The sequence below is a fragment of the Canis lupus genome, chromosome 19 (assembly GCF_011100685.1).
Source record: "Canis lupus familiaris isolate Mischka breed German Shepherd chromosome 19, alternate assembly UU_Cfam_GSD_1.0, whole genome shotgun sequence".
NCBI classification, from domain to species: domain Eukaryota; kingdom Metazoa; phylum Chordata; class Mammalia; order Carnivora; family Canidae; genus Canis; species Canis lupus.
Genome location: NC_049240.1, coordinates 34,822,396 through 34,833,797, shown reverse-complemented (window position 1 = coordinate 34,833,797; position 11,402 = coordinate 34,822,396). Strand labels below are relative to the sequence as shown.

The window sequence follows — 11,402 nt, the reverse complement described above, 5'->3', positions numbered from 1 at the left end:
CCTGGGTTATAATGAAGAAAACAGGAAACACATTTGAATAGAACACAGTTGCAGTTTATACAAGTTGGAAAACCAAATATAAAGAGGAGAGTCTTTCACAATTTTCTCTAGGCATGCTGTGTTAGTCTTCAAGACGTTGCTACATAACAATATTCCCTCTTCCAAATACTGAAGAAGTTAAGAGCAATTGGTTGAATTCAGACCAAGGGAGAAATGATAAACTCCAATAATTAGTGATGACCTAATGAACTCTTACCATTATGTAATTATGGAGCTTTTTGTAAATGATGCCAACTTCGATTTTGCCAGTGCCATATCACAGTCCTTCTGGTGATAGCTCCAACCAGGAGTTGTTTATAAATGTCAGTGTATATGATTCGAGAAAGAAAATCCTATGGAAGGATAGTTTAGTTTCTCTCAGCCATATTCAATAGAAATATAATGCAAAACACACGTAATCTCAAATGTTCCAATTGCCACATTATTTTTTTAAATTGGTAAATTGATGATACATTTACTTCAATACATCTAAACATTTTTTTTAAAGATTTTATTTATTTATTCATGAGACACAGAGAGAGAGAGACAGAGACAGAGGCAGAGGGACAAGCAGGCTCCATGCAGGGAGCCTGACATGGGGCTTGATCTTGGGTCTCCGGGACCCAGCCTTGGGTCTCACGCCCTAGGCTGAAGGCGGTGCTATACCGCTGAGCCACCGGGGCTGCCCACATCTAAACATTTTTATTTCAAGATCTAATAAATATAAAAATTATTAATGATATATTTTGCTTTTTTTGGTACTACGCCTTTGAAATTTGGTATGCTATTTACAATTATAGCATATTCCAATTTAGATTGGCTGTATTTCAGACTCAATAGCCACATGTGCCTAAAGCCTACAATGTTGGATAGCCAGTCTATAAAGTATCTGGATACAAAATCCAAGACAAAAAGTGCTGATACTTTAAAACCCAATAAAATGCTGCATTGTTCTGGTGGCATTTTTGAGAGAGAAGGGAGCTTCCATAATATAATGATAAAAATTCACAGCGGATAATGCCTTTTTCCAAAATAAATTGGTTATATTTAAGAATTAAGTCTACTGCTCAGCACTGTATATTTGGAATTGTTTCAGCTCATTTTCTGACATCGGAAGGAGGATGCAATGACTTTTATTGCTTCTAGGACATAATCTGTTTAACATTTGGTAGGTAAACTATGACAAAAAATATGGAAGGTATACATATTAAGGTATGCATATTAAGGGTGGTTTACGTTGTATATCTAGGAGTTTTTAGAATGAGTGTAGTCAGTTCTTCTCTCTCTCTCTCTCTCTACTATTATTAGTTTGTTGAGATAGCATCATGGTGACAAAGATTGCTGCAAAATTGATAGGGCATCCTCTCCTGAATCAAGTTGCCTTTCTAATCAGTAGAAAATGGAATAGAGACCATTTTTAATGGTGCTGTTTTTGTTGTGGTTTTCCAATCACTGTGGGCTGCAAAAGATGCAGAAGTGCACTGGCTCTAATTTGGATGCCCTAGGCATGAAACTGTTCTGTTCTACATACTGAAAAGAGACCATTTCCAGTTAATCCTACATGGCCATGAAATATCAACAAAACATTTGAAACTAAAATGCTTTTCCTATGATGCTTATAGAAACATAAAACATTTTACTTGTCAGAGAATTAATACTACTTATATATTTATGAATATTGGCAACAAAGATATGCAAATATATGCTATTAAGATATTTTTCTCTTTTTTTTATTGGAGTAATCTAGTATTTCTTTCCAACCCCTTGCGTTCCCTCTTTATATTCCTTAAAGATTTTGCTGGAAAATGCAAAATGTATTATCCTGTCCAGAATGTTCCCACAATGAAGAATATAATTAGAGTTTTCCATTTGTCAATATTTACTTCTTAGGTCAACAAGAACTGTAAGAATCAATCAATAAAATCTCAACTACAGAAAACCATTTTATGATGACAGATAGCTTATATTAAGGTATCTCAGTTTTTCACAAATGTATATAATATTTTTTGCTAAGCCCTAAGTCAAATACCAAGGGAAGTTTTAATAACTCATGAAAAGTAAAAATACAAAAGAGTAAAAAAACCTTTTCTCTGTAAGAACTCTATGAAAATAGTACAGTTTACTTTTAATTGAAACATGACACTTTAAAAATAGAATCAACTCTAGAATTTTACCTGCTTCTATCACTAGACATGAGCTTTTAAGTTATGTATAAAGTATATTCAGAAATCTTTCTCAAACTACTGGATCTGCCTTTCACAAAGTTTTGGATCTATTGGAAGAATTTCAAAGCCAGAATAAATAATGTCAAATCACCTAGGGATTGTTAGAAACTTAGAAATATGATGTGGTAAAAAAAAGAATGGGAACCGAATGTTAAAAGTCAGTAAGGAGGAGCTGTTATTGAAAAATGTCTTAAAATCATTTTTAAAAGCTGGAGAACAGTTTAACCAGAACTTATATTGACTATTGTCAATAAAAAGAGTTAGGAAAAAAATTTGTACTTTTGGAAATGCTCTGAAAACCATTAGGGAAACATTTTTTTTCCAAAATGGAAAAAGGAATTTCATATTTGGATAAAAACCCACTCCAGAAATTTACCCACTGAAAATGCATATTATATAAGGGGAAAAAATCCTCCCCTTGAAACTGGCAGTAATGAGAATGTATGAGCATAAAATAAAAATTGACCAGGGTATCACAAATTTTAAGTAATTTTTAAAAATCTGTTGTCTTTATATTTGTTGATTCTTTTTGATCCAAGTGTGTGTGCATATGTGTGGCTTCAGTAGGTTCACAGGAAATCTGTTTTCCAAATGTATTTTCCTATAAGATCGTAAGTTTTTCAAAATGATTTTTTTTGTAACCGTAGGCAGTTTTATTTACTTCAACCAATTGGTTCTGTAGTGATTACTTATTTTGCACTATAGTTTCTAGTTGTCATCCATTATAACATAAGCAACTTTTTTTTACAAAAATATTTGTAAATATGCTCATATTCACATGAGCATCTCAAAGTTCCTACCAATACATATCTTGCTTTCCGTACTATGATGCATTTAATACTCCCATATTAATCCTACCGAGAAATCAACATTCAGTCTCCATTATTTTTGCACAGATATTCCAAGTGCATTCATATTTAAATGTATCACACAGCTAATTTCTGTTGCCTAGAAGTTCTGTTTGACTCTTTAGAACTTAATCTTTAAACAGTCTCACTTTTATGCCATTGTTACCTAATAATTTATTGCCAGGAGGCTAGTATTTGATTTGTTTTTCAAGTAATTCTATATGGGAAGGAATAGAGAAAGAGATATAAATATCTTGTAAAATAGAAGTACCTTTTTTTTCTAATACAAACATGCATCTCTATTCAGAGGATCTATTTTTGTTCATTAGTTAATTGAATTTATTAGCTAATCCAATATTCACTTATTTAAAATAGTTCAATAGCTAATTATCTAGAAGCTACTATTGACAAAGCCAATGAAAAGTGTTTATGGTGTGGGTTGTAGGGTAATATAAACATGAGTAAGTTTTGTGTTATCAAGGAAAGTTTAAGCTCTTAATGAAGACAAACTATACACACATAACAACAATATAAGGAAGAAAGTAATAAGGACCATGAGAATGGGTAGAAGAATTTTATATTCAGAAGAGGGAGAATGCACTCAGCTGTGATAATTGGATATTTCATGCATTGGTGACCTATTAGAAAAATACAAAAGAGGAATGAGATTTAAATGGAGTGCCATATTCAATGAGAGTAACAGTTCAGATTTAGAAAGGCCCATATTGTATATTGGAAATGAGGCTCACTGTGAGGAGAAGTAGATGTCCCTTGAAGTAAGGTACAAAACCATTTTCTTAAGCCCTTGGAAAGACCAAGGAGTTAGTCTTTGATTGAGGTGTTCCATTCCCAGTGTTTGGGCAGGGAAATCATATTACAAGGTAGTGAACTTGGAAGTGCATGGTACTGTGTGATTAATGGGAGGAGACTGGTAGCAATCTTGTTAGGGCAGGGGAAAGCTTGTGAAAGATGCAAAACATATTGTGAAAAACAGTCAACCAAGTGTATGTCATAAAGGAATGGGAAAAATAAAAATCCACTGTAAAAGACTGGTGAAATTATTAGAAAGGGAATAAGAAGCTGAGAGAGGAGCTACTGTGTGAGAGCAAAGACAATTTAATGACAGTCGACACAGGGGTAGGGGTGTGCAGATGTCTAATGAGCTAGAAAACAGGAGAACTGGAACACCGGAGTGATCTGGGTCATTTGAGAGGCAAATCTTTATGTAGGCACTAAATTTGATGGGTAAATATTCACTTTATGTTGGAGCATCCCTTAAATATTGGGAGGGTTGTCCATGGGCATTATGACAAATATAAGAATATGAGACATTCAGAGGCACAAATCCCATCTATACTCTGGCTGGTCATGTGCATCACAGCAAAACAGGACAAATGAATGGATGTGTTAAAAATCAGAATGAGTTCTAACTCTTTAAAAATTCACATTAATTTCCTTGTGCCTTACTTATGTTGAGTTTTGGAATACCACAGAGTTTTGTTGAATATTTGTCAAAAAGTGATGTTGACACACTTTCACACAGAACATGGAGATCAAAATGGAGAAAGCAGAGAAAGAGCTGGATATGGTAATCATGAAATACTCAAGGGATCAGATAATATGAGAGGTGAAGGAAGTCATGGGTAAGAATCAAGGCAGCAGGGCAGCCCGGGTGGCTCAGCGGTTTAGTGCTGCCTTCAGCCCAGGGCCTGATCCCAGAGACCCGGGATCGAGTCCCACGTCGGCCTCCCTGCATGGAGCCTGCTTGTTCCTCTGCTTGTGTCTCTGCCTCTCTCTCTCTCTCTCTCTGTGTGTGTGTGTGTGTGTCTCATGAATGAATAAATAAAATCTTAAAAAAAAAAAAAAAAGAATCAAGGCAGCAGGCCATGGTCAGATAATGATGCGCAAGGACCAGAGAAAGCAGCGTGTCAGGATCCATTTGAGAACAAAACTTTAGAAGTTCACATATTCTGGAGGGCAAAGTTAGAATGAGAAGTTCAAAGACCAATGAAACACACATGCACCAAAGAGCAGAGGAAGCCAAAAAGAGGTGCCTGGGATGAAGTAGTTACTTAATACTCAGGCAGTGTTTAGCAGGTATAAAAAATTTAGGCATGTATAAACTAATGACTGAAGTCACTTGTAGGGTTTAATTTATTTGCTCCTATTTTATTTTGTTGTTGTTTTATGGCAGGTAAAACTTCTCACAGAATCTCTATATGTCACTGACTTTCAACTTTGGCTACTCACTTGAATGACCTGAAGAGCTTTAAATTTTACTGATGACTTGGTAACTCCCCCCACATTCCAAATTACCTTTCCTGATTGTATTTTGGGAATCTGGAGTTTTTGACCCTCCCCACATAATTCTACTTGCCCACGTTCAGAAATTCTATGTATTTAAAGCTGGCCATAATGGAATTGATCACAGGGAAGGGGAGTGGAGACTAAAGGAAGCTGTATGCCATGAATTGTCTCTATACCAATTTTATATAGGTTATGAAGTAGACTACCTAGGGGATAATTCTAAAAATACAGAATCCTCAGTCCTACCCTCTTGCCCCCCCAGCCCCCCACAATTGAATGGAATCTTAGTTTTGAAGGCAGAACATAAGTGATTCTGATACATACCCCTGTTTAAAATTCCCTGTCATGGGTCTCCCTAACATATATTCTGTAAACTACTACCGATAAAGATTTTGACTTCTGCTGAGTTTCCAAGCTTTGTATGAAAGATAATGCTGTGGCCTGCTTAGAACTCATGATTCAGTACAATTAGTTTCCATCTCTATATTAAATAATAACTAATTACTATTAATTAAGAGCTATGTAACAAGGTACTGATAGTCTCTGAAGATTCACAGAGACGAGCCATAGTCCTTGTCTTTAAGAAGCCATCCACCTAGTGGAAGAAAAACAAGTAAATCACTATGGGTGTGGGGGCTGAATACTGTGCTAAAACTGGGTGGGGCATGGAAGGCTGGCATGAGCAGGGAGGAAGCCAACAGTTCTGCATAAAGAAACCAGGTGGGAATGTTTCACTGGTAGGAGAGATCGGGAGAAGACCTGGGTAGCTGAAGACAGAAAAGAAGTATATTAGAGAGATAGGAAAAGGGACAAACTAGGAAGTAGACAACACTCTAGTGCAAATTTCAAAGTTTAACCAAGATACAGGTAGCCTTCTCTTGGAGCTTCATGATGTCTCATGCCTTCCTCTTCCCCTTTGGCATTCAGACCAATAGAATATATGCACAAAGGTCTATTAGTTTGCCACAGGACAGATGAGAGGGTTCAAAAAGCAAGTCTGTATTTTTTAGGCCAACAACTCTGCCTATTATTAAAATTGGACAAAATTAGTTTTAACCTCTGATGAATCAGGTTGGCTAACTCTCCATTTTTGGGAACTGGATTGAACACAGGTGATGAAGTAGGGGAGAGGGAGAACAGAAATTCTCCTCTTGGTCCTTCTATGACAAAGACCATTAGCTGCTTATTAATATCCATTCTCTACTTCTTCCTTAACAAATAACCCAGGTTTCGTTGGGACAGACAATGCACCCAGTCTAGAAGCAAATTTACCAGTCCCAATTTGGGTTACTGATATCTGTGGGACAAATTTCTTAATTTACTCAAACCACTTTTTGTTGTTGTTGTTGTTGGAAGGAGTGGTGCTGTCCCTGCTGCTTACAGGAATGTTATAATTTCTAACTGATACTTTCTCTCACTAGGGAAGAATTGACTGAAGTAAGTCCCTGTCTCCATAAGGCGAGATTGAAAACTTTGGCATGTAACCAGTAAAATCCACTGACTTATAAATATGTATGCGACGCCAAATTGCAGAACAAGCACTTTTTATAATCTAAAGTAAGAAATAGCCTTAACGAAATCCCCCAAATCTGAATTGGATCTCTTAATAAGAGAAACATCTCATTCTTAAACAATACTAATAAGACTAGCTTACCATTTCATGTTAAATCAATTCTTACAACTATTTTGGAGAAAACTCTTTCCAGGTTTTTCCAATTATTAGGTGAGTAATTTGCAAAAGGCTGCCCCAGGAAGTGTCCGTGAGAGGATGTGCCAGTCCCTTAAATGGAAGTGACAGCTGCTGGATAATGCTGGAGTTCTGGCTTATGCCTTCTGCTCACTCACTGTGACAGAGTTGTGATGAGTCACCTTATGCTATGAGCATAGATGCATCCCTTATGAAGAATGAAAAAAAAATACCAACAATACTTCTTTTTTAAAAATGGACTGAGCAATTGTAAGAAATCTGCACAATTATTCTCTGATCTTTTTAAGGAGTTGATCATCACTGTGGACATTTCATGCTTTTAATGGCTTTGGTTTAAAATTAATGACAATCCTCAAGCTCTAATGATAAACTTTACAATAATGTTTTCCACAAGCATTTAGGGATGCAACATTAGCCACTGATCTGACATTACTCAACAGTAACAATATCCCTCCATAGAGTTTGAATGCTCAAGGAAAACAACATCAACAGAAAGCCATTTTTATTAATAAGAAAAAGGAATTAAACCTCAGAAGAAATGTTCTTTTTCCCATTGTTTCTTGTAATAGGAAATTTCATTTTATAGTGCCTCTGGTGTTCGGGTATAGCTTTAAGTCCCAGGAATAGCTGGAGACTGTGGGCACTGGGGTTTAGGGTTCTTAAATAAAGATACTTGGGGTGGGTCTGTAGTCCAGCTGTGGGATCCCAACATCACAGGATGCAATTTTCAAAAAAAATTTTTGTTAGAGGCAAATGTGTAAATTTGAGGTTGCAGCCAACACAGAATATTTTTTTTAATTTAGTGAAAAATCATTTGGATTATCTTTCTCTATACTTTGGGGTTCATATTTTCCAGATTATTATTCAGTCTTTAAAGAGCATTGTGACTAAAATACACTACTGAGCCCACATACTGGCTAAGTCCCCCAACTGAGAAGTGCACTAAAGAATTCTACAACAGCCTCCATGATATTTTGGATTAGAAGTAGACTTAATGTGCATGGTACTTTAACTTGGAAAACCACTGGGTAAACTTTATTACTGATAAATTCAGCATAGCTGGGAGCAGAGGAAGACCAGGAGTGCCAAGACTGGTTTTCCATACTCTACTCATTTAATGGGATAATGTGGCCTTTGTTTCATGCATAATAACCATGTGAATATCAACAAAGCAGAAAACTCCAATCTGGCTCTGTCAGCCCTTCTTACTCAAATATTAATTTCTCCTACACCAAGAGGCAAATTTTTATTTTTATTTTTACCAAAGTAAGTGCAACAAAAACTCTTCTCTCTTTTGTCATTCACATCTCTTTCTGGCTTATCATGACCAGCTTTACTATGCTGGAAACTGAGACACAGAGCCAGGACCAGGGCTCAGGAAAATGCCAGTGTGTCATAGATGATTTAGCTTTTACTAAGCCCATTTTCCAGACTTCTTTGTACTTAGATATGACACATTTTTCCCTTTCCATCAACCTGATGCACATGGGCTTAGTAACCTTGGGAGTCATGTGTTCAGATCATGAAGCCATTAGATAGAAGAAAAATGAATTTCTAAGTTATCAATTGGAGCAAAGCTTGCCTGTCAATTAAGAGCAATGGTTTTGGGGTGCCTAGGTGGCTCAGTGGTTGAGTGTCTGCTTTGGCTGAGGTTGTGATCCTGGGGTTCTGGGTTTGAGTTCTACATCAGGCTCCCTGCAGAGAACCTGCTTCTCCCTCTGCCTGTCTCTGCCACTCTCTCTGTGTTTCTCATAAATAAATAAATAAAATCTTTTAAAACTGGGGAGGGGCAATGATTTTACTTAACATGTTCAAGAAATGAACTGTCATACTTGAGCCTTTATATTTCGGGGGAATCTGTTACACCAGCTAAAATTACTTTAAGTAAGCAAAGAAAAGATTATTAGTATTCTTTTATCTCAGTGATACCCTGCTTATTTTGAAGGTCTCTCTAGGAAACCTATCTCTTCATTTCTTACTTGTCTGTACTAAATCTGCCCCCAACCATGTCTGCCTATGATCAGGGTTTATACATATCTTCCTATAACCCCACCCTATTTCATCTTTCAAAACTGATTATCCCTATCTCATATCTTCATGGACTTTTTCCTCAAAAAACAATGAATGAATTCACTCAAATATATAAATACCTGAATGTGATTTAAAACATTGCCTCTCAAGTACTAACACCTTTGTATTTTAAGAGATTCACAATGCACTAATTCAAATGAATGACTAACGTGAGAAACATAAGCCACAGGATCAACTTTTTTTTAAGATTTTATTTATTTATTCATGAGAGACACACAGGGACAGAGAGAGAGACACACACAGGCAGAGGGAGAAACAGGCTCCACGCAGGGAGCCCCATGAGGGACTCGATCCTGGGTCTCCAGGATCACAGCCTGGGCTGAAGGCGGCACTGAACTGCTGAGCCACCTGGGCTGCCCCAGGACCAACTTTTTGAAGACCTACTTACTAGTTTAGGAAGATTGTTGGTTCTTCCTTTCACATCTCATAATGTGTTCCCTATCTAGCAGTACACAAGACAAACCCTCAGCCTGGTAATCAGTTGGTAGCTACAGATTAGGTGCCCCCACAATATCAGTCATATCCTCATCGCTACTGTCTTCGCATCTACCCCCCTCCTCTGCCTGCCCAGTCATGAAATTTGTATTCCCTGCAGATTTTGAAACTGGTAATTCTTCCAGTGTAGCCACTTACTCCCTATCTGTCTCCTCCTCCCTTCCTGATGCCCTGATGACCCAGGAAGCAGGAAGGGCGATTTCACTGAGGAGTATGGATTGATGTTTTGTGAATTTCCCAACTGGAAAATCAGCTGGGAAATGCTAATAGCTACATCAGGATAAACTAAAGTATGTGACTTTGTGGTGATTTACCAAATAATGCCCCTGCCCTTCCTATTTTACTAAAGTGTCCTTGATTTATTAGAGAGATACTCAGTGGAGAAAGTCCGGTCCATTTAACACAGTGGGTCAAAAGTGTTAACACACCCTTCAGAAAGTTTGCCCACACAGCTGCATGCAAAGTGGCTGTCATGCAGGTGATTCATTCCACATAGATGGCTGTTCTGGATAGCACAGTCTGAACAGAAAACAGTCTATAAACCTGGAAATGCCCAATGGCCTATATTATTCTGTTTGAATGCCTGCATGACTCTAAAAACCTGGAAGCATATTGGGTTGTATTAAATGAATGTTTTCTCTCTGTCCTTCTTAGAAGGTATCATTCTGCTTCACAGCGAGCTTGTGGAAATGCAGGGGCTGGGAATGCTTGCCAAATGGCCTCCTCTCATCAGGGCCTCTGATATCCAATTCATTTGTATTTGGCCCCCATGCATTAGAGCAAATTGCTAAAAATGCCATAAAAAGAGTTATTGTAGGGTTATTGAAGTTCTGATAGGTGACTGATGCCTTAATTAGGCCTGTTAATAGTCTTCATAGTAGTATGTAGTAATAACTAAACAGTCAGGTTGGGATTTAGGGTCACTATATTAGTTTGCTGAGTGCCACTAAATGAGCTTTTCTCTTCAGAACCAAATTATAATTTTATAGCTAACTCATAAACTTAACTCCGCTCAAATACTGTTTAAAAGGCTCAGAGAGGTGCTTATTTACCAAGCTTTGAGCCACTAAGTTCTAAGCTGTAAAACTTGAAGTCTAGCTATTGGAATCTTAATCTTTATTTGATTATAACTCCTTTTTAAATAAAGTTCTACATTTTGTAAAAGCAAAAAAGGTAAATTCTACTATACTGAAGAGAAGAAGAGTTGTAATTATACAAATAGTAGTATAAAGTTACATTCACTATTTCTGTCAAAGAGAAAAATTGATAAGTGCTCTCAGTATTAAGTGTTCCCATTGGATTAAGCCTAATTCCAATCAGTGAGAGGTACTAAAAAAATCTATGTAGTTTCAAAGGCTCCATAAGAAAAACAAATTCCTTGATAGTCGAAATTTAACACGGAAGAGTCTCTTTCACTGTTTTTAAGCTGTACTTATTCTGCTATTCTTTTTAATTCTATATTTGCCCTACAAAGACTTCAACATTCACCACATTATTAACAAAAGAAATGTTCTTCTCTGTGTATAAAAAAGATGAGCTTGCTTAAATTCTCATCTGTGAATAATATACTTCAATATTCTGACTTTATTTTTTACTCCTAAAAGGTATTTTCAATAAGAAAATAGGTTATATCACTTGAACCAAACAATATCTGTGGATAGGCAGGACAGGCATCACTTGCTTCATTTG

The 11,402-nt window shown here is 36.7% G+C and overlaps 1 long non-coding RNA gene across 1 annotated transcript in view; it reads right to left on the bottom strand.

The window, feature by feature from the left end:
- Positions 1 to 264: 264 nt before the first annotated feature.
- Positions 265 to 11,402, bottom strand: part of LOC111091062 — a 28,227-nt gene continuing 17,089 nt past the window's right edge. The window contains exon 4 of the long non-coding RNA XR_005373798.1: positions 265 to 392. This is a non-coding gene — a long non-coding RNA (uncharacterized LOC111091062). The remainder of the gene's footprint in view (positions 393 to 11,402) is intronic.